Source organism: Ochotona curzoniae, unplaced genomic scaffold, assembly GCF_017591425.1.
Source record: "Ochotona curzoniae isolate NIBS_2020 unplaced genomic scaffold, NIBS_Ocur_1.0 contig_545, whole genome shotgun sequence".
In the NCBI taxonomy this organism is placed as follows: Eukaryota; Metazoa; Chordata; class Mammalia; order Lagomorpha; family Ochotonidae; genus Ochotona; species Ochotona curzoniae.
The window spans coordinates 18,023-41,647 of NW_024466467.1; the positions used below are offsets into that span (position 1 = coordinate 18,023).

A 23,625-nucleotide genomic window follows, 5' to 3' on the forward strand; every position below is an offset into this window, starting at 1 on the left:
AAGTATGTCCTTCATTGAGAGATGAGATCACCACCCATGATCTATTTGTGATCATGGTATCTCTCCTGCCAAATAAGTATCCCATGATCTATTTGCAGGTGCTTCACTACCTCCTGTGAACGTGCAGTCCCCTCCCACCAAGCAAAGCACAGGAAAAACTCCTGCCAGTAGGGAAATGACCAGGAATGCAGGTGTGGCCTCTTTGTGTGTACCTCTGGCTCTGCCTCTGCTTGCCAGACCGTGGAGCCAGCTGGGGTCCTCATGCAGCTGATGTATTGGGTGGCCAGCTGAACTGCACTGCCAGGAGCATGTTGCATAGGATGGCTCATCAGCTGCACATTGGATTGTGCTTGATAAATCAGGACTGCTGTTCTCGGCAGGCTGGGCTCCACTTTCCTGAAGTGCTGCTGGGCTTCTTCGGCTTCCTGGTCCGAATGCGTTTCAGACTCTCCTGGTGTACTGGCTTATCACTATCGAGTCCCAGAGACTAGTGTTCTGTGGCCCAATGAAACTTTCCCATTGGCCCTGTCCCATCCAAATTTGCACACATGAGAGTATGTAGGCACTTTGCTTCAAGACCAAAGTCAGGCCAGAGGCAGTAACATTTGTGTCATTTATCCAATATGAGTGGCAGTTGACAACTTTAATGTAGCACAAGTAGTTTCCTCTGTGATGACTCAAGCCCACATGCACAAGGACAGCATAGAGGCTGTACTCCAGTGGCCCTTGATCTGCCAAGGCAAGTACTGCCTTATGTCTAGGAACTCAGGATAGTGCATGGCCTTAGCCATTTCGTCACGTGTGAAGTCAGAAAAGTGTTTCAAAACTAAGATGAGCATGTCACCACACGTGTGCAAGGTGAGTGTGCAGGAGGCAGCACAATCATACACGTCGTCTCCGACAAGCTTTTCTGGGCTCAACAATGCCCCAAGACTTCTTGCACGATTCTGGTGGACTGGATATCCAGCACAATGATCAGGAAAGGGTCCATGACTCTGAAGTGGCTTGGAACTGGAAACACATGACTCGAGACCTCCTATGGTATTCAGATAGTGGATGGTTTATGGTCCTTGGTGGAGACCAGTATGGATTTCAGGCTAAAAAGACCTGCTGCCCTCAGTGTACCGAACATGAAAATCAGAAACTAGTGGACATCTTCTTGGCCTTTTCTGTAAAAACCAGCAACCAATGCTTGACAGGGCTAGATGACAATGCCGGGACTGTTCGTGGCCCAATAAAGTGACTTTAAAACAGCACAGGGTTTGCGGAGTTAAAAAAAAAAAAACAGCAATGAGAAGTGAGGCTGTGTACAAGACAGAAAATAGTTGGCGAGAGGAGAGTCCTTGAGCAAGTATAAAGACCACATTCGTCTAGGTAGAACAGGGGCCCATGAGAATGGTTTGACTGCACGTTGGGGCTGTCCCTTGTATGAAGTGGGAGCCCTGCTCAGCGAGGTCCAAGTATGGGGGACGGATAGATGCCAGAAGCTGTCGTGCATCTTGGATTCCTGGAGTAGCAAGCAGTTGCCAAAGGAGTGTGAGTGTGAGGGAGGGTTGGGCCCTTGTAGCAGTTTGAAGGCCATAGGATTGTAAGCCAGCTGCCACAGATGTTGTGGAGCTCCAGATGAGAGGAAGCTCATAGGCTTGGGGGTGGATGACTTGGACCAACCGGCAGGTGACAGCACAGCAACTTTGGTGGACCGTGACCTCAGCCCTGACTCTTGCTTAACTCACCTAAGCCCATGCGGCTCTCCAGGTACAGGGAGCATCCTGATTAGCTGCCCCTCTGTGACCTCACAGGGCTCTGTGGCAGTACCAGCCATCCACTCAGCAGCTGCCTGGTCCTAACAGGCCCAGAATACTATGGCCTCAGCATTCTAGAACAGCCAAGGTGACAGACAGGCCCCTTTTGTCCTGGTGCAGAAAGCGGGCAGGTGGCTCAAGCTCTGCTTTCTGTGGTCTTCCCCCAACGCCACTCTGCCCCCTCCCCCATCCAGCTACATCCACTTCTGAGGACAACACAGTTCACCAACAATGCTGGGGATCATGTGTCCCTCCCTCCACAAAACAACACCTCATCAGGCACACTACGATATTCAGAACATTGTCAACTTTCCTGCAGGCCTCCGATTGGTGGCTAACCTTGGAAAGTTTTCCTCTGGGAGTGGACATGACTAAGGCCTAGTCATCTGGTAAGATAAGATAAAATGGCCTGTTGCATTCAAGGAGGTATGCTTCTGGGGAGAATTCTGGACATGCTCAAAGGTTCTGGGTGGATGAGGATCACTTTGTATCTTAAAATTTCAGATGTGGAGCACTGATATATTAAAAAGTCACAGGGAACTAAATTCCATGAGTGTAAGGAAATGATTACTGCCAGCTTTCCTTACATCCATTCTACCTGGGTCTCTTAACAACCAGTGAGAACAGGCAATCCTGGGATGATAGGGCTACAGGGACATCTGTCTTCTAGGCAGTTTATACAGTTGACACAGAGACATAGTTTATACCATGAATAGCTATAAACAACAAGTCACTGCTTCTAAAGTGCTTCCTAAGTCTTGTGAACTTTCTTTCCTTGTCTAAGTGATAAGCTACAGTTGCTTGAAAAGGACAAAAGCAAGCACAGGGGGAGTGTGCATAGAGTACTCTGGCAGAGCCTGTAACATGGGGAAAGTTCCAAGTACCACTCATGTGCCTGCCTCACGGGCTTGTCTCCAAGCACCCCCCAAAACTAAGGCATTCCTGCCAAGGTTCAGAGCCCAGTGAACATTTCTCAGCACACACTCCTTCAAGATCCTCATGGCTACACCCTGACCTTAAGGATTTCAGTTGGAGTAGCTCAACAGAAAGAAAAAATTGGTAAAGTCATATGTCTGGATTAATGAAATGAATGTGATCAGATGTCCCGACACTATGTGGTAATGGGTTGAAAATCTTGAATGAACATCAAGAAACACTGAAGTCAAGGTTTATGTGCTGCTTACAGGACCAAAACTGCAGAAGGCATGGTGATGCAGGCCAGTCTTGTGATGGTGATGAGGGAAACAGTGGCATCTTCTCACTGTGTGTAGTGATGTGTCAAATCCTGACAATGCCTCTTTATGCTCCCTCAGACTCCAACATCTGTGTGTAGCCAGAGCTGTGGGCCAGGATTCAGGAAAATGCCAGAGGAAGGAATGGCTGTGTGCTGCTACACTAGTGTTTCCTGTGCAGAGGGGGAAATTTCCAATCAGACAGGTATAAAACACATAACTTACCTATGAGAACTCCGTTGGCTTAGGCATAGTTGCAGTGACATCACAGTGCACTGTTGTTCTCCAGGCACACATTCACTCACTCTTTCAATATGGGTGTTTTAGGGTTACTGATGGCACCCCATTGTATATAACCTACTACCTAACAGTGCTCAGCTGACACATTGATTTGTTTGGGAGCCTCCATTACCATCCACTGCTGCATGACACAGTTTATCAAGTCCATTGAATAAATCGCACTGAGTTCTACACAAGAAGCAGCAGGTGTGTGTTTGTCAGGATGGTATGTGGATTCCTAGAAGGCGTGCAATCAATACTTTTATATACACTACGGACAAACACAGAGCTACTGCACATACATTGTTAGGGAGCTGTTGTATTACTTCCTGGTTACATCCTTGTCCTTTTGTACATGCGAAGTACTCAGAACCTACACCCAACATTGTCCTTTGGAGGTAGAAAACAGATCAAGAGAAAAACAAAACACAGAGAAAAATGAAGGTGAAACATGCCAATATATGCTAATATTCACTCTAATACTTTGCACAAGCTCAAGATATCAGGAATTAGCTATCCAAATCAAAAGGTTTGAGAAACATGAAAGTGCACTAAGATGCACTGAGAAAGACCTTTTTGGCCTAAAATATCATAAATAAATGTGCCAATGCCAATCATCCCAACACTCACAATATTTCAAACAGGAAGAAGATCACAAAGTAATGTTGCCCAAGTAACAACTCTCTCAACATTTGGTTGATATTTCATTGAAGCAGAGACACACTAACCTACTTACTGGCCCTGGTGGTGTCTTTCATGTTATAGAAGCCTCAGTGATCTCTTTCAAGACAATATGTTGGGCACAGTGGCATGGCCTACCAGCTAAAAGTCCTCCCTTTGAACACACTGGGATCCCATACGGGCGCTGGTTCTAATCCCTACAGCTCCATTTCCCATTTAGCTCCCTGCTTGTGACCTGGGAAAGCAGTCCAGGATGACCCAAAGCCGTGGGACCCTGCACCCGCATTGGATACCCGGAAGAAGTTCCTGAATTCTGGCTTCGGATCAGCATAGCACCAGCCGTTGCACTCACGTGGGGAATGAATCATCAGATGGAAGATCTTCCTCCCTGTCTCTCCTCCACTCTGCATATCTGACTTTCCAATAAATAAATAAATTTTTAAGAAAAAAAAAACCACATAATATGTTGTTCACACTGTGGGTGTTCCTGATACATGACCTGAACCAAAAAACTGAATAACCGATGTCCCTGTGTGATCATGCAAGGGAAGCTTTAACAATTAAAATTGCAATAATTGTGATGAAAATATCACTAACCAAAATAATCTCATGTTAACAATACAGCTACACTTTGTTTCAACAGTATCATCCCAGCCTCTGAATGAAAGAATTGGCAGGATGAGTCTATGAATGAATTTAGAGTCCTGCTGAGAGTGTGGATATCATAGAAATGAGAGATCATTTGTTTCTCCATCTAATTGAAAGGTTTAAACCCATGACAAAAGAACGGTTTGCTTGAATGGAATTTTTTTTGACTGCAGATGAGAATTCACCAGGGGTCAGAACTTGCTCTTGTGTGACATAATAGAACACCCTAGGAATCTGAACACAAAGTGGCATTGTAGAGTGACCATTTTCATAACAGGGAAATATTCTGAGTTAATTCAAGGGATAACAAGAGTCTGTTTCTGTCCTACAGATGCAGAGCAGTGCATCCGGTGCTCAGAGCAGGAGTACACAAAAAGGGAGAGAACTCACTGCTTCCCCAAGCTGGAGACATTCCTAGACTTTGATGATTCTCAGGGGATGGCTCTGGCTTGCATGGCTCTGGCCCTGTCCCTCATCATAGCTGTGGTCTTAGGAATCTTTGTGAAGCACCAAGACACACCCATTGTCAAGGCCAATAACCGCACCCTCAGCTACATCCTGCTCATCTCACTCCTCCTCTGCTTCCTCTGCTCCTTCCTCTTCATTGGCCGTCCCAACACAGCCACCTGCCTCCTAAGACAAATCACATTTGTCCTGGTGTTCACACTGGCTGTTTCTGCTGTGCTGGCCAAAACCATCACTGTGGTTCTGGCCTTCAAGGCCATGAGACCTGGATGGACCATGAGGTGATTGCTGGTGTCAGGAGCCCCAAATGCTGTCATTCCCATCTGCTTCCTCATCCAACTGACTCTCTGTGCCATCTGGCTGGCAACATCTCCTCCCTTTGTGGACTCAGATGCACACTCTGAGCATGGACACATCGTCCTCTTGTGCAACGAGGGCTCCATCACTGCCTTCTACTGTGTGCTGGGCTTCCTGGGCTCGTTGGCCCTGGGCACCTTCACTGTGGCTTTCCTTGCCAGGAACCTGCCTGGCACATTCAATGAAGCCAAGTTCCTGACTTTCAGCATGCTGGTGTTCTGCAGTGTGTGGGTGGCATTCCTGCCAGTGTACCACAGCACTAAGGGGAAGGTGATGGTGGCCGTGGTGGTCTTCTCCATCTTGGCTTCTGGTGCTGGTCTCCTGGGCTGCATCTTTGCCCCCAAGTGCTACGTTATTCTCATAAATCCTGAGAGGAATTTGTTGAAAAGCTTAAAGAAAACAACAGGTTCCAAGGGAGCCTGACAGTTTTCCTAGGATTTTTTTTTTTTTACTGCATTACATTCAGATGCGAAAAATAACAGGAGTGACTTTCTCTCTAAATACTACTTGTGCAAAGTACAATTAGCCTAGCTGCTGCATAGAATTAAATTCCATCTCTGGCTCTGACCTGTTCTCTGATCTCTGTTTGGGTATCCTGGTTCCAGACTCATGAATTGGTTTGACTCCTATTGTTGGTTCTCGGCCCAGCCCTGAAACAAATATTGCAATGGAGAGATGTGTGATATAGAGTGGGAAGGGTCTCATTTTGTCACGATTCTCTGTGTCTCTCCCTCTCAAAATTAGTAATAGGATTTGGAAAAATTTCTAGATTGAGTAACATTCATGGTGTAAACCAAATCTGAGATCATGTACCAGATACAATATCATGTCACTTCATGCTACATGTTTTTCTGTGATGGCAGAGATTGAATTAATTTGGATCATTTACTAATATGAGGTAAATATTTTACATTTGCTAAGTCATCTGATACTCACTGGATTTATGGTCTGCACCCCTGTCTTGCTGAGTTTCAGTTTTTGACCTACACTGCATTTTAAGGGAGTTTGCTTTTTTCCCCCAGGATACAGAATTCACTTAGTCATGTGAACACTGTATGAACATGATATAAACAGTGGATTGGCCCAGGGCACCTTGATCAATGCTGCCTGGAACACTGTTCTAGAACATTGTCTTTATCACTTTCAATGGATTGTCCATGTCTACATGTACTGATCCCATAAATGTAGGTTCTTCATTACGTACAGCTTTTGGTAATACCTCTGCTTTATAAGTTTTCTCTTCAATCACACATGCACACACCTTGCTGTTTGGATTGATATTAAGATCTCACATCCACAATGAACAGTTTTAAGTTGGACCCACGAGTGGCAGGCAATTACCACCACACTCCTGGGGCACATCCTGATTTGGTACAGTTTGCTCATATGTTTGCATAAGAATCTCCTCTCTGAGGACTGATGTGGTTTCATTACTCTGTGAACAAACGACATACACTCTCTAATGCCCAAGACCTCAGTTTATGCAACCAACCCTCTCCTCCACTTTCTAATTCACCACACTGCCCATTATTAGGCTTCTTCAAGCAGCTAAGGACAGGAGTAGGTATTAATTAGATTAATGGAAGAAATCAAATGAAGTCTAAACAACAGTAAGAGTACATAAGAACTAACTCACAAAATTTGTTTCATTGTTGCTATCTAATTTTAATTACAAAATAATATTTGGTACATCTTACATTCCTAAGTACAGTCAACCACTAGAAATAAAATTGCAGTAGGCAAAGAGTTGCAATGATGTAACTATGAATTTTGGAAATGCCAAGTCTTTAAGCTTCTGAAGACTTGCAGAACACTTGTCTAAAAATAGAATATCACTTATGTCCTGTAGAATGCACATGTGACCCAGAAGGCAAGGTCTTCATCACACTCTATTAATTACCTGTAATCAGAAAATTGATATTTGAATTTGCTCACACGGATCCTTACAATATCAAATGAAAATTACATTGTCATGTTAGAATCCAGGAAGACACAGAGAGTGAACCTGTGTGATTTTCTTCTTAAATTTCCTTGAGTAATGTAGATGTAGAACTGTGTGGATTCCATATGTACATGTCTATCACGATGGGCTTAGCACATAGTATAAGGTATCTAGCTCAAGACAGGTGATTTTGAGCAGTTTATTGCATGCATTTATACATTTTGACCCAATAAAACTTTCATTTTACTTTTTAAACTATGAAAATGACTTCTTTGGATAGGCACTTGTGCAACCCTCAGAAAAATCCGAGTGACAAATCCATTGGAGGGGTGTCCTCAGATTAACGATATTTGATCTTCTTGACAAAGCATCATAAGAAATAATGAAACTCTGTGTGTGTGTGTGTGTGTGTGTGTGTGTGTGTGTGTGTTGAGTTTCTAAAACTAACTCTTTCTGAAACTTCCAAGCCTTTCAAACATACATATTATCATCTGGACCCATGTTGACAGAGCTACTGTCCCAGCATGCAGTGGGGGAAGAAGGAGAACCCAACCAAAGCAGGTATTTTTTAGAGGCGTTTGTCTTCATCATGATCAGTGGCAGGTTCAGGGTCTCAGGTCACAGCGATCCCCTGAGTTGCTGAAGGAAACACGAAGCAATGTAAAGTTGTACAAGCCACAGCTGGTCTGATCACAAGGACATCAGGGCAAGGTGTCAGTACTAGCGGTTCCCCTGAAGGGTCTACCTCTGGATTTGTGTCCCTATAGGGCTCAGTAAAATTGCATACACTAGGGCCCGGCACGGTGGCGCAAGTGGTTAAAGGTCCTCGCCTTGCACGCCCGGGATCCCATATGGGCGCTGGTTTTAACCCCGGCAGCCCTGCTTCCCTTCCAGCTCCCTGCCTGTGGCCTGGGAAAGCAGTCGAGGACGGCCCAAAGCCTTGGGAACCTGCACCCACGTGGGAGACCCGGAAGAGGCTCGTGGCTTCGGATCGGCATAGTATCCGCCCGTTGCGCTCACTTGGGGAGTGAATCATCGGACGGAAGATCTTCCTCTCTGTCTCTCCTCTCTGTATATCCGCCTTTCCAATAAAAAAAAAATTGCATACACTATCTACTATTCGAAGTTATCGAGCAACACTACAAACAGTGGTGATTTACACTGAGCTCTAGCCTATGAGGTGGGAGCTGAGAGAACACATGGAAGATGACTTGCATTCTCTTAATATCCACAGGGGACTGTGTTTTGACCCCTGCATTAGGTTGCCATAGCATGCTGTTGCCTGCAATGTTGTTCTATATTGTAGGAGGACATTGTGAGCCTGGAAGGTCAGCGAGCACAGGTTTGCAGTTCATTGGACAGTATTTGCATGACAACAACCAAATGGCTACCTTTGGTATAAACAGCATGTAAATGAGAACACCTGGTGGAATATACAAAATAAAAGGAATTGCAATCAAGAGAGGGAAACAGCATGGACTCTCAGTGTATACAGTCTGATGCCCCTAATAAATTTCGGCTTTGACCATCAGTCAGGGTCCACGCGTGTTATTATCGGCTCCGTGCACCAAGTCCATCACTGCAGGACAGCGACACTATATGCTCCGGAAACTTTTGTGCACTTCACAGGGCAGCCCTCACCAGAACCGCTATAAGGCAATGGGCCCCAGTATCGACACTGATGGTGACCTGGTTCTAGGTGGGTTGTCCCCTTTATTACATGTAGCCAGAAGCAGGCAGGATAGGTTTATCTTTCCTAACCCAGCCAGAGTCTAAAGTGAAAGCAGGTAAGCACAAGGTTGAGTGGTGTGTGAAATGTGCTTATGTCTGCACTTTGTGTGTGTGTGTGTGCATGTGTGCATGTGTGCATGTGTCTTCATGTATAATTGCTCTTGAGAATTCTAAACAATGTATAGAGAAGCTGCAGAAAGGCACAACAATGAAGGCTGGTGTACACTCCCTTCCTTTGCCTTTAATACTCTTTTCTTCCCACTTTTCTGTTTACTCCCTCATGCCTTCAAAGAGAGAGATTGCAGAGCAGAAGTGCAAAAGCCAGAAAGAAAGGTTGGGAGAGGAGATAAGAGATGATATTTTATACCCACTCCATTGATCTGACTCCTCATCAACTCCTGAATCTTCTGAATCTTCTGAAGTGAGTGAGGCAGTTAGAACTCTAGTCTCAAGCTCTGCTGACTAGGGCATGAGAGCATATTACCATCTCCCAGAATGGAGAATGGCCTTGAGGCCCAGCGCAATGGCGCAGTGGTTAAGGTCCTTGCCTTGCACACCCGGGATCCCATATGGGCGCCATTTTTAATCCCGGCAGCTCCATTCCTCTTCCAGCTCCCTGCCTGTGGCCTGGGAAAGCAGTCGATGACGGCCCAAGGCTTTGGGAAACTGCACCCGTGCGGGAGACCCGGAAGAGGCTCCTGGCTTCGGATCAGAATAGCATTGGCCGTTGTGCTCCCTTGGGGAGTGAATCATCGGATGGAAGATCTTCCTCTCTGTGTCTCCTCCTCTCTCTATATTTGCCTTTCCAAAAAAAAAAAAAAAAAGAAGAGAATGAGCTTGAGGTCAGTATTAGTTCCAGTCATGCAGTCTGAATGTTAACCATGAGAAGTTGTGAATATCCTATGCCTAGACCTGGGAAAGAGCTCTGTGGCCACAATCTTCCTACTCTAGCTCTGGTTAAACTCCATTCTAAGTACTACATTAGTGATGTATATTCCTAGACCTGATTTACTTCATGCTATTGTGCCCATGAACACTCAATGTCATTCTAAATCTATATCCCACACTTCACCCAATATTGGACGCTTCAAATGTCATTTAGTTTGCACAGCTCTGTGGAATAAGCTAAGGAGTATTTTGATTATCAAGTTTTAATGGTTGGAATTAGAGGGCACATTGTTGGATCCTGAAGTGTGCTTTTTTTCAACAGCCCTTAGTACCTGATTTCAAAGACTTGCTGGTCAGCCTGCAGCTGTCCTTAGGGCCAGGTGTGGTAGCCTAGTGGCTAAAATCCTCGCCTTGTACACGCTGAGTTACCATGTGGATGCTGGTTCTAATCCCAACAGCCCCAGTTGCCATCCAGCTCCCTGCCTGTGGCCTGGGAAAATAGTCGAAGATAGTCCAAAACTTGGGACCTTGTACCCTTGCATGGGAACTGAAAGAAGCTCCTGGCTTCGGGCTTCAGCTCAGCTCCAGCTGTTGCGGTCACTTTGGGAGTAAATCAGTAGACAGAAAATCTTCCTGTGTGTCTCTTCTTCCTTTATCTCTGACTTCCCAATTTAAAAATATATTTTAAAAAATGTTGAAAAAGAAAATGTCTGGAAGCATAGGCTGTAGTGCTGAAATACATTGTAGTTAGCCTATCAGGGAATAAAAATAGGTTTTGTCCATAGATAGAAGTGCTTTTTAGATAACTTGCAAGTTGAATGGCCAAATTATATTCATTTGAAATGTGCACTGTGAATGAGCCTGTACTAACCCAGCTTGGAGTGATTCATCATGGCTAGAGTATTCAGCATCCATTAAGACACAGTTGTATCCCCAAACAATTTGGAGGAAGTAAATTAAAGCAAAACCAGAAGATAAGGCAATGCATTGGCTCATGGATGTACAAGTGTAGAATCAGTGTCATGTATGATTGAAGATCCCTTATACATGAATACAGACATTCCAACATAGATTGATAATGAGTTTTTATTAAGATGCGTTTAGTCAATTCAGTGTCCCCATAGAGTAATACTACATGATAAAGAGACTCATGTCACTGGCAAAGAAATCACACATGAATTGCAGTGCAACAAGCCGGGGTACAAAACATAAAATTTATGTGACTTGGATGTCATGGAAAATATAAACACTTACACAGATTGCATGTGACAACTTAACAGAATGCAATTTTCAGTCTTTATATTTCATGTTCATTCAGGCATATAAATGACATGACTTTTGTAGCCTTATGGGCAAATGCAATGTCACTTACCATGATTTATTTTTACTGGATATAAATGCTTTTTCAAATCTTCATCTGAGATGGAGGCAACAGAAAGCTCACATCTATGCATCCCAATGCCACATTAGGGCTATAACCACAACCAACAAGGAGAAAAATTTGTATCCTCACCTAGGTGACAAGAATCAGGGGACATGATCCTTTACCACTTCCTTCAAGGGACCCCAGGGGTGAAAAGTACAGACCAGGAGCCAAAGCCCAAAGCTGATGTCATTAACTCAGATTTCTCAGCTAAATGCCATACACACAACTTCTCTATAGCAAATGATTTTACTTATTAATATTTTTGGCATGCATGCAACTTAATGGTGGTGGCAGGGTCGTAACTCTCACAATATGACAGCAGAACAAGAAAAATTTGTATTAGAATCCCCTACAACATGTTCTTTTCTTGAAAGCTTCCAAACAATTCCTCTCAGGTCTTACGAATATGATGTAGCATTTGGGGACAAAGATGCAGCCCAGGAGACCAGCACCAGAAGCCAAGATGGAGAAGACCTCCACGGCCACCAGGACCTTCCCCTTAGTGCTGTGCTACACAGGCAGGAATGCCACCCACACACTGCAGAACACCAGCATACTGAATGTCAGGAACTTGGCTTCATTGAACATGTCAGGCAGGTTCCTGGCAAGGAAAGCCACAGTGAAGGTGCCCAGGGCCAACGAGCCCAGGAAGCCCAGCACACAGTAGAAGGCAGTGATGGAGCCCTCATTGCACAAGAGGATGATGTGTCCATGCTCAGAGTATGCATCTGAGTCCACAAAGGGAGGAGATGTTGCCAGCCAGATGTCACAGAGAGTCAGTTGGATGAGGAAGCAGATGGGAATGACAGCGTTTGGGGCTCCTGACACCAGCAATCACCTCATGGTCCTTCCAAGTGTCATGGCCTTGAAGGCCAGAACCACAGTGATGGTTTTGGCCAGCACAGCAGAAACAGCCATTGTAAACACCAGGACAAATGTGATTTGTCTTAGGAGGCAGGTGGCTGTGTTGGGATGGCCAATGAAGAGGAAGGAGCAGAGGAAGCAGAGGAGGAGTGAGATGAGCAGGATGTAGGTGAGGGTGCGGTTATTGGCCTTGACGATGGGTGTGTCTTGGTGCTTCACAAAGATTCCTAAGACCACAGCTGTGATGAGGGACAGGGCCAGAGCCATGCAAGCCAGAGCCGTCCCCTGAGAATCATCAAAGTCTAGGAATGTCTCCAGCTTGTGTACTCTTGCTCTGAGCACCGGATGCACTGCTGTGCATCTATAGGAAGAGATAGAGTCAGGGTGTCCATTGTGGAAATTCAGAATCATTATGAAAATGGGTCAGCTCTGCAGTGCGCCTAAAATATGGATTTGTTGTGTTGTGTACTGGGGCACAGTAGAGCCAGTTTCTACCTTTCTGACTTGGGCAGAGTGCTCATCTGCTCATGGGAAGAAACACATTCAAAGAGATCTTAACAGACATGTGCTAAGGTAGGCTCATTCTGTGACATGATGAGGATCCCTTGGACATGAGTTCTTCCAGCCTTCACCTCATACATCCCTTTCAGTCTCCCTCATGTCAAGTCCTGTGTCACCATGGTGTATTGCCTAGGGACATCAACTTTGTAGCCTTCTCTCCCAGATGTAAGCAGGCCCAAATACCTATGGCAACCTTACTAAAACCAATGCTCTCAATCCTCATACTGTAAATGACAGAACATGTGCATCCTCATTTAGCATCTTCATTCTATTGGAAAACTTTCGATCATTTTTCCATGTCTGTCTCATATACAACGATGTCCCACGTGGATGCCATCACCCATACCTTCCCTATGGTTAGAAAGAATTCCACCGAAATTTCCACAGCAATGAGGGCCCTTACATCACCATAGAGGATGTGCACATTTGCAGTTGAAGCTTGGATCCTGCTCATGAAAGTCAGATCACTCTCTTGATACAGCCTCTTGGTGACAGGGAGCTTCACTGTCAGGGCTACACACACTCCTCTCTTCAGCATCTCTGTTTGGATGTCCTGCAGGAACTGCTCTCCTTTCATGTCATCAGACACAAAGAGTGCCACCCATGTCCAGCCAAAATGCAGAAGAAAGGAGATCATGGCATGGACCAGAGAGCTGTCACTCCTGGCCATCTGATAGAGGAACTGGAACTGCTTCTTATCATTTAGCATGGGATCAAAAGGACCAAAGGTCAGCTGAAAGCACAAAAAATCAAGATCAACTCTGAATTGGGTAAACAATCCGGATTTGAGTGAAATTAATTATTCCAGGGTGACCTTAGCCATTCAATATATAATGTAGAGGAAGAGTACAGTAGAAATAAAACAACCTACTGTCCTGGTCACAAAGAAGAGCATAGCTGGGTGCCCATTTCTTCAGGTCAATAAATACAATTTCCATTCATAGCTTTTAAGAAGATACATCCATTTCTGCTTCCTCTTTGTGACTTGTGCTGAGACCAAGATCATGGACTTTCCCTTGTCCTAGTGTACTGTCGTTGGTGGTGCAGAGTAGTCACTATTGGAATTGACTCTGTATCAGACAGGAATCTCTACTGTGTTAATCCCTGATATTTGGAACTCACTGCTTACTGCTGGAAATATTTCCATTAAAATATATTCACTAAACCCTGTTTGGTCATGGACAGAACAATTTTCCAATGCAAATTTCCTTCTAATAACAAGGTAAGCTATGTCTGACAGACACATGTCTTGATTCTGGCTCATGTTGGGGTCATTGGTGACATCTTTCTGAGATGCTCGATAGTTCAGAGGAGGCAGTCATGTTGACTTAACTAGTTGGGTCATAGTCTGAACTGGTATGTGTTCCTGGCTCTACACATCTGTTATGCTTGTGTGTAAACCAGAAGATGGGTGCTCTTTATTTGCCTCTCTCCTTCTAAAACAAAGATGGGAAGGAGTGCACATCTGAAACATGGATGTGTATGTCGCATGGTCTCTGGAAATGCTGAGAAAATCTGCCATTGTACTCAAGAATACTTGTCTACTACAATATGATCTCAAAACTTCCATGGGATTGTGGGTTAATCTGCTGTATTCCATGTCAGAGGACCCATTCCAATCCAGGCTAATCAGCTTCTGACCCAGTGTCCTGCTAATATGTCCATCAAGGTAGTCATGTATGACTGAAGAACTAGGACCTTTCCTGCCACATTGGACAACTCAAGTGACACATGCCTCATGGCTGTGCCTGGATCAGACCTAACCGCTGTGGGACTGTGGGCATTGAACCAATGGATCAAAGACCTCTCTAGGCATTTTCTTATCATCTCTCCCTTTGGAGTGCCAACTAGACACATAAATGTGTCTTTTAAAATATGACTTCACTCGGGCCCGGCAGGGTGGCGCAAGTGGTTAAAGGTCCTCGCCTTGCACGCCCGGGATCCCATATGGGCGCTGGTTCTAATCCCGGCAGCCCCGCTTCCCTTCCAGCTCCCTGCCTGTGGCCCGGGAAAGCAGTCGAGGACGGCCCAAAGCTTTGGGACCCTGCACCCGCGTGGGAGACCCGGAAGAGGCTCCTGGCTTCGGATCGGCATAGTATTGGCCCGTTGCGCTCACTTGGGGACTGAATCATCAGATGGAAGATCTTCCTCTCTGTCTCTCCTCTCTGTATATCCGCCTTTCCAATGAAAAAATAATAAAAATAAATCTTTTAAAAAAAATATGACTTCACACCTTCAGAACCAATGTTTTCCAAAACACAACCAGAAGTGGAAGTCTATATCCCCAGCTCCAATAATTTGAGGTGATACCTAAGACAATGTTTTCCTTCCACGGGATACTTCAGCATGCTGGGCACATCATTTAGAAACTATCAGGTGTCAACATGAATCAGAAGTGGTAACTAGCACATGGAAGTAGCATAATTGGACACTAGGCAGGAATCTAGGCAGACTCAGTATTCACTGCTCTTTCCCCTATCCCATTCTGCTTGCACTAGGAATAATCACATGTCCCCCAAAATGCTTGAATCCTTCCCACAACACAGTCAGATGTGTACACTGGGCCACCTTCATTCCAAATGTGTTAGAAAGATTCAAGCATTTCTCTCCAGATTCAAAACTCACTGACCTGTGGGGTTTTGTAGAGCTCCAGAAGGGTTCCAAATTCAATGGACAATGCTGAAGTGGCTCCAACAATGGTGGCCCCCTGCACTCCTTGTGTTTGGCAGGTGTAGTTAGGTAATATTTCCAGTGGTCCCAGTCAACCAGTTCAGGAGGCTCTGTAAGGTGAACAGTTCACTGGAATTGTACCACTGCATTGTACCACTGGAATCCCAGGGTGAGGTTGGGGAGCAGGTGGGAATCCTTGTTGATCTCCTGGATGGCAAAGTAAAAGGCCAACACATATTGGTAGTTCTTCCACAGCCACCTGAACACAAGCCAACATCAGAGAGAATAATCAGACCATGGAATTCAGAGCAATAGTACAGTCTAGCCCTGAAGCAGCAACAGACAGACTCAGGTGCCATTCCGTACTGTCCCAGCCCGGGCAGAGGGAGCAGCTGAGAGGAAGGTTGCCAGAGCTCCAGAGCATGTCAGAGTGGCCTTTGGACCCTTCTGAAGGAAGTGGTTCCAGCAGGTATGACAGTTCACCAATTCTTCAGATAAGTCTCAATGTGTTCAAACCTGGGGACACAGGCAAGAGCAAGCTTTCTGTTGTCAGCGATCTCTGGGGTCACCTGAAAACCACCTGACTCATCGGCACTCTAAAAGCACAGGACACTTGCCTCTGAAAGCAGCTGCACCTCTGCAATTTCTCACTGGTCTTGCTGCAGTCCCCTACCTTAATGCTTCACTTGATCAGATCAGTTGTACTATTTGTCATTCTCTTTGAGACAGCAGCATTTGATTGACAAACTCCTGGTTACATCATGCAGGGTGTTCACTTAGTTTGATTTATTCACTTTTCTGTACTGAATTCTCAACTAGCATGTCATTTACTCTTGCATGGTTCTTCCTTTTTCTGCATGTGTTAAAACACTGATTAATGTAAAAAACTGATTTCACATTTTCATAGATATCATTCTAAGATGATGAACATATTCCTTCCTACCATCAATCTGCCCCATTCTTTTATGTTTGATATATCATAATTTCAATTTGCTTTATAACCATACTGTGTTTCTTAAGTGAAAATATGACTTCTTGGAATGTACAAATGGCTCTCACACTTGATGTGCCTATGAGAAAGGACAGTCTGTTTTCTCACTCTGGATTCTTGGCTCTAGTTTCCTGAAACATCTTCTGGATTTGTCTAATTTACTAAATATGCTCCATCATTTGAACGTTAATAGAGGTCTTTATGTTAATGAATGATAGGAATGTAATATATTCATATAACCAGTCCTTTAGTTGCACTGAAAATTATGTTTTAGGTGCACTGAAAATTATGGGGCTTTTTTTTTGTTTGTTTCCTTTGCTTGAATGAGATTGTTCATGTCTTCTTGTCTGCATTTTGAGATTGTAGAATCTCTGACAGTGTTTTGCTTTTAGTGAAGCAGCATTTCACGATCCTGTCACACAATCTCTTACACTTTTACACTTGCAATTTGAAATGCCATCGTATGTGCTAGGTAAATGGTAGTATTCTATGCACACTTAAACATGTTAGCTTTTCAGATTCTGTACAGGATTCCCTGAAGAAAACATCAATCTGGCCTAGTAATTCAGCCCACCAATAGCTTCAAATTCATTAATAGAATTATAAATCTAAGTTAGTGAAGTACTATTTCCTTTTCATCATATGGTCCTACTAATTTACATTATTTGTTGTGAATTGCACATTTCTTGTTTCCGGGGTTAGTTTTAGCTCTTGCTATCAGATGGAGGCTCACCTCCTTCACTCTTTTTTGCTAAATGCTAAGTTGACAGAGGTTAACTTGCACATTTGCAGAGTCATTCTTTGAGTCAACCACCGTTTCTTACACAGAAGCACACATAGATAGGAAGATATTTGAGAAAAACACACCAAATGTTGCTGCAAACTGAAAATGCAGAAAGCATATAAACTCTCACCATAAGTCACTTCACACCAAGTGTCCATCACAGGCAAGAACACAGAGCCATAGACAACTGCATGCTCTGCCCTTTTAGCCCAATTTGTTCTGCCCCTTTTCCTCTGCTACGGTACCAGAAGTGCTCCACAGGTTCCCATGTACTTGCTCTGGTTCATTCCATGCCTCCATCAGTGGATACAGTCAAAGTCAATTAATCCAGTCTGGCTCTCCCACTAACCAAGTTCACATGCAGGCCATGTGCAGTTACTGCCCTGCCCAGCCTGGTCTGCCCCAGGGGCAGATCTCACACTCACCAGCTCGAGCAGTGGCCCAAATCAGGGAAATCATCAGAACTCCCCTACCAAGTTCAACCATGCTCGCCACAGATCCTCCCTTTACAGCCCTGTCTGGTGTGCCCTGCTCAGTTCTGAATATGCTGCTGGGTGCTTTAGCCTGGCCCAGCCTGGTCTGACACCAGTCCCAGCTCCTGTTGGTGGGTGCTGCTGCCCAAACCGGGCTGTCCTGCACCCCATACTTCTCAGATCTGCCAGTAGGTGTTATGAACTGACCCAGTCTGGCATGCCCACATGTATGGTGGCATGTACTGTAACAAGTCCTGGTCTAGACTACTTGCTTTCATTGTTCTGCTCACTTGCAGGGACTCTGTCCTGACAAAGGAGTTCCCCCAAGCTCCTCTATCAGCTCTCTTCCCAGTGACAGATCTTAAGCACAATAATGTGTCATTGGCCCAAGCTTTGGTTCACTTCTTGTCCTGGCAAGAACAGTGGCCACACCCAACCAGCCCACAACCATTCTGGTTCTTACTGTTGGGTGTTCCATCCCAGGGACACCTGGTCGCACACCTGACTCAGTTGTCATGTGGTTCAGTGGGAGCCAAGACCTAGAAAAGCCCATCCTATACCCAACCAGCATGGATCTCACACACACCAGTGGGTTCTACAGTCTAGCCCATTCTGAATCTCCTCACACCCAGTCCACACTTATGCCAAGGCACACTGTGGCCATGTCCAGCCCAGATCATTGCCCCATTCTGTGCACCAGGTTTTCCAGTGGGAACTACAACCCAGCTGGGGAATCCCCTTAGATTTCCAACCAGGCCTATTCCCAGCACATAGTGGAAGGACTAATCCAGATCCTCACACCTACAGGTCTGGACACATCATCACCATGCCTTTCTTAGGACCCAGCTGCTCCCTTTACCATAAAAAATTAAAGTATGAAGCACATCAAGGGAACTAATTAGGGAAAGATTTGAATGTCAAATGGTCTCCTTCCTGCCCTCAAGGAATTAGAAACAGCCCCACTTCATTCAGGTAACATTAACTAATGCTGGTATAGCATATTAAGGTATGCTAGTATGGCAACCATGACACTTTGAAGTTCAACAGAACTCTTCTACCAGGTTGGCTGGTTGAAGCGTCCCTCCTCTGGATCCTAAGGTTTGGGCTTAATTGCTACACTTTTCCTTCTAAAATCTTATTTATACTCCTGCGTGAGGAACACTGGTACTAGTAATAAACGTTTTAGGCTTCAAATGGAAGCATCAACACACTGGAGAGCATCCTAGGACAGCCAATGAGTTGACAAGAATTCCTCAGAAGGTATATGGAACTTTTCACCCAGGTGATTGAGAAGAATAGATTTTAAGACTTAACAAAGGTACCTACTCCTGGTTAGATTCAGTTCGTTTACTAATGGTCCACATTCTCTACCCTGCCATATCTAGGAAGGTTGCCTCTCTGTCAGTGGATGTTGATTTGGGTTTTACCTATTGGAAAGACCATGCTTTGACTTCATAAGGATGGAGTGTGCAGTCTGCCTTCACTATATCTTGAAGAATTTAGCACTGGCTGCCACATGACCTCCCAATAAACTCCTCTCATTTGACTCTTCCCAATAAACGCCCTCTCATTTCCATATTTGGGCAGTTGTTCCCTCACCTAATTTCTTCAGAGTTAAAGATATTAACAAGCTACCGTGTACTTCACTACATTTTGGGACTTGCCTGTATCGTGTCCACAACTCTATAACCCCTTTATGAAAGTTCTACCTGAATTGTCCTAGTCAGAGGGTGTCAACCCTTCCCTCCTGGGACTCTGCTCAGCCAACTCATCAAAAATTACATCCCTGCAATGATCCATAAGGCCCAGTAAGATTAGGAGCTGTCATATCTCTGACTATAACACGTCCTACCCCTCCTCAGCTCTTCTACTCTAGTCACAGTTGCTGTTTTTGACCCTCTGCATGCTAAGACTGGTTTTAGTATACAAATTCACATGGTACACTGTACCACCCACTCAGGTCTCTGATTAAATGGGCTTAACCTGAGATATTTTCCCTCTCCTATTCTATATGATATTATGTTTCCAACCCCCCTTAATTATCTGTAAATATTTTCATGTTTTACAGAATATGTATGTTAAAATCCTTAATATCTGTCTCACCTTAATTAGAATAAAGTGCTTTCATGATAGGTCTTCGCTTGACATACAGAAATGTGTTAGGGTCTGGCAGCGTGGCCTAGCGGCTAAAGTCCTCAGCTTGAATGCCCCGGGATCCCATATTGGTGCCAGTTCTAATCCCAGCAGCTCCACTTCCGATCCAGCTCCCTGCTTGTGGCCTGGGAAAGCAGTTGAGGACCGCCCAAAGCTTTGGGACCCTGAACTCATGTTGGAGACCCAGAAGAGGTTCCTGGTTCCTGGCTTCGGATCAGTGAAGTGCCAGCTGTTCCGCTCACTTGGGGAATGATTCACCGGAGGGAAGACCTTCCTCTCTGTCTCTCCTCCTCTCTGTATGTCTGACTTTGTAATGAAAAATAAATAAATCTTTCCAAAAAAAAAAAAAAAAGAAATGCATTAAACGTTCCTATTAGTCAAATAGGGTTTCAAATCTGGATTGTATCAGTTATAATCCAGTGAAGAGTACACTGTAGCCTCTCTCATTCATAAAATAGGCATAATGAATATACATATTATTATACATCATCATAAAATAGGGTAATTATTCATAACAATAGCACAACGATGTGTAGTCAATACTCATCATAGGGAATTAGAAGAGTGCTTGTTTTATGAGAGGTGCTGTATAAATGTTTCACTATGTCATATACATGTATTATAATATTTTTTCACATAAAAATATGGTCCCTTCACAATGAACAAAATGCATGAACTTATCTTTTTTTTTTTTTTTAAATATTTTGACAATCTTTACATAGTTAATTAGGGTAAAAATTTCAAGGGCTACAGGAAAGTGGGTAAGACGGTTATTTTTCCATATAACCATAACCGCTGAAGCATCTCCCTTTGGATTTGTGACCCTGTGTGGCTCCGCAGACTTGCATATATACTATCTACAAGTAGAAGACATTCAGCAGGACTGGAGATGGAAATGGGGGTGTCCTGCACACTGCTTTAGCCTCCAGAGAAACAGCTGAGAATCCACACAAATGCCAGCTCCAGTTCTCCTACTATCTGCAGGTGCTTGGGGCTTGAACCCTGTAATGGGTTGCTATACCATGCCATTGCCTGTGGTGTTGCTGTGCTTGCTCCTGAATGCTTGGGACACTTCCCAAGACAACCATCCCCAGTACTGCTATAAGCCATTGGGCTCCAGGATTGATGCTGATGGAGACCTGTGGTTGGGTGTGTTTTCCCCCCTTTACTACATGCAACGAGATTCAGCCAGGATCCGTTTATCATTCCTAATGAAGCCTAATGATGATATAACAGCAGCAGACTGGTAAGCCCAAGGTTGAGTTGTGTGTGAGCTGTGCTTATGTCTGCATGTGAGTGTCTGCTTGTGTCTCCCTGTGCTTTCTCCCTATTCAGAATTCTAAACAATGTATACAGAAGCTGCAGCAAGACACACCAATGAAGGGTGGTGTGTCCTCCCTCTCTTTCTCTTTAATTTGCTTCCATTTTCACTTTTCTGTTTGCTCTCCCCATGCCTTCAAAACACAGATTAGTGAGAAAACCTAGAATAAGAAAAGAAGGAATAAAGGGAAGAGATATTTTGTACCCACTCCATTGATCTGAGTCCTCATTATCTCCTGAAATTTGTGAAATGAATGAGGCAGACAGAACTGTAGTCTCAACGTCTGCATCCCAGAGCTAACCACATGTAATGGTGATTTGGCATGAGGTCAATGTAGGTCTAGGCTCTCAGTCTGCGGAATCACTTTTAAAAAGTGTCGCTGAGAGCTTAGCCTATTGTGTCTGAGATCTACCACCCACAATGCAACCTTCCACACACAGAGATCAGTAATTGAATCTCTCAGTAGAAGCCTCATGAGCACCTGATTGTGATTCAGTCACTGATACTCTGGGAAGGGGGAGGAATGAGGACCAGCTGTTTCAGAAAATCATTACAGAATTCTGGAAGGCATACTTGGTGATCTGCCTTCTGTTCCCCGGGTGGCAAATGTCAGTCTGCCCTTTGTGTCGGCCTTGGAGGATCAGCCAGTGTCTGCATTTGTCATGAAATCCTTGAACTTTCTCTGCCTAGGCCTGGGAAAGTGCTCTGTGCCACGATCTTCCTACTCCATCCATAATTAGACTTCCATACCAGATATTACATTAGAGCTGTGTGTTCCTCTAGCTGATGCACTCCATGTTATTGTATCCATGAATACCCAGTGCAATTCCGTATGTCTTATTGCCCACCTTTTCACCCATTATAAGGCACTTCAAGTGTCAATTCGTTTGCACGACTCTGTGGATTAAACTAACCCTACTGTTTATTTCTATGCTTTACTGGTTGGAATTATGGGGCACATTGTTTTATCCTGAGGTGTGCTCTTTTCAACAGCTTTTAGTCATGGATGACAAAGACTTGCTGGTCAGCCCGCAGCTTGCCCATCACTGTCACAATGCTCATTCCTGTTTTCAGTGCATCCCCGTTCCTCAGTCCTTCCATCGTACCCAGGATACAACCAATACACCGTGTGTGTCTTGGATCTTCCTCAGAAGCACATTTCATATAAACTGACTGATATCACTTGGAATCTTTTTCAACAGTCACACATCACTGCACAATAATCTGTTTGTCCATGGCGTGGCTTACAGTAATTGTTTCTCACAGTAATTTCATATCTAGATCTATATTTGACATCAAAATAATTGTGGATGTTTATTACACATGACAGTGTTATGAAAAGTGTATGTGTTTTCAACATTCTTGGTATCTTGTTAACCATGTTAGCATTTATGACTTCAATGTTTGACAGGAAAATAATTTGTGGAGCCGCTTATGCCTTGTTCCACTGAGGCATTGTATTCTAGAAACAATCTCACTTCATCATCCAGCTTTTAGATTTGTGAAATTGGCACACATGCATTTTGCCACGCTTTTTGAAGTTTGGACAATGTTTCCACAGAAGAGAATGGCATTAAATTGCCCCCTTCCAGAATATTTGGTGATTAGGTTGTTAAATAACACACATCAAGATGGCAAATGAACTCAAAGTTAGATGATTTCCTATCATCTGAATCGGGGCAAGGTCATGATTCTCATAAAAATAGTGTGGAAATTCCTCCATTGATTTCATCAGTGGATGCTTATTCTAGGCACTTGACTGGTCAGCTAAGTCTACTGCTACATTGCCTTGGGCTTTGAGTGCACTGTGGGTATGGAACTTCCCTGCCTGTTTTTTGTGGTTATGAATTCTGCACTATCAATAGTACTGATATCAAGTGCTATAACTCAGTGGTGTAATAAAATTTTCTTTATGGAAAAAAATATATATCAGCAGGAAAGCAAAATGGGTGAAAAAAATAAATATTCTAATTTAATGCCATTGATTTGTCATTGAGATAAGAAAAAACAAATATGAAAAACACCAGTAGTAGACATTTGTGTGGAACTTAATTTAAGTATAACAAGTAAGCCTTCTAGTTGAAATTGAAAAATTTTTTGTGAAAATGCTTAGGCAGATGCAATAATATTGAACACTTGAGCAAAACAATGTATGTAAGAATTCTTCACACACAAACTGTGGGAACCTTGAAACAAACCCTAAAATCACAAGAGTGTCATTGGCAAGTTATATCAACTATTTTATGAAATGTGCATAAATGGAAATGACAAGTCACTAACTCTGTGTTCCTACATACACTTCAATGGGACGCAACCAACAAGTGATTGCACCAACCAATTTAATGCCAATAATTTG

The 23,625-nt window shown here is 44.1% G+C and overlaps 2 pseudogenes; one reads left to right on the forward strand and one right to left on the reverse strand.

The window, feature by feature from the left end:
- Positions 1-922: 922 nt before the first annotated feature.
- LOC121162827 lies at positions 923-5,887 on the forward strand (annotated as a pseudogene).
- A 5,903-nt stretch (positions 5,888-11,790) lies between these two features.
- On the reverse strand, positions 11,791-22,370 carry LOC121162828 (annotated as a pseudogene).
- Between the last annotated feature and the right edge of the window lie 1,255 nt (positions 22,371-23,625).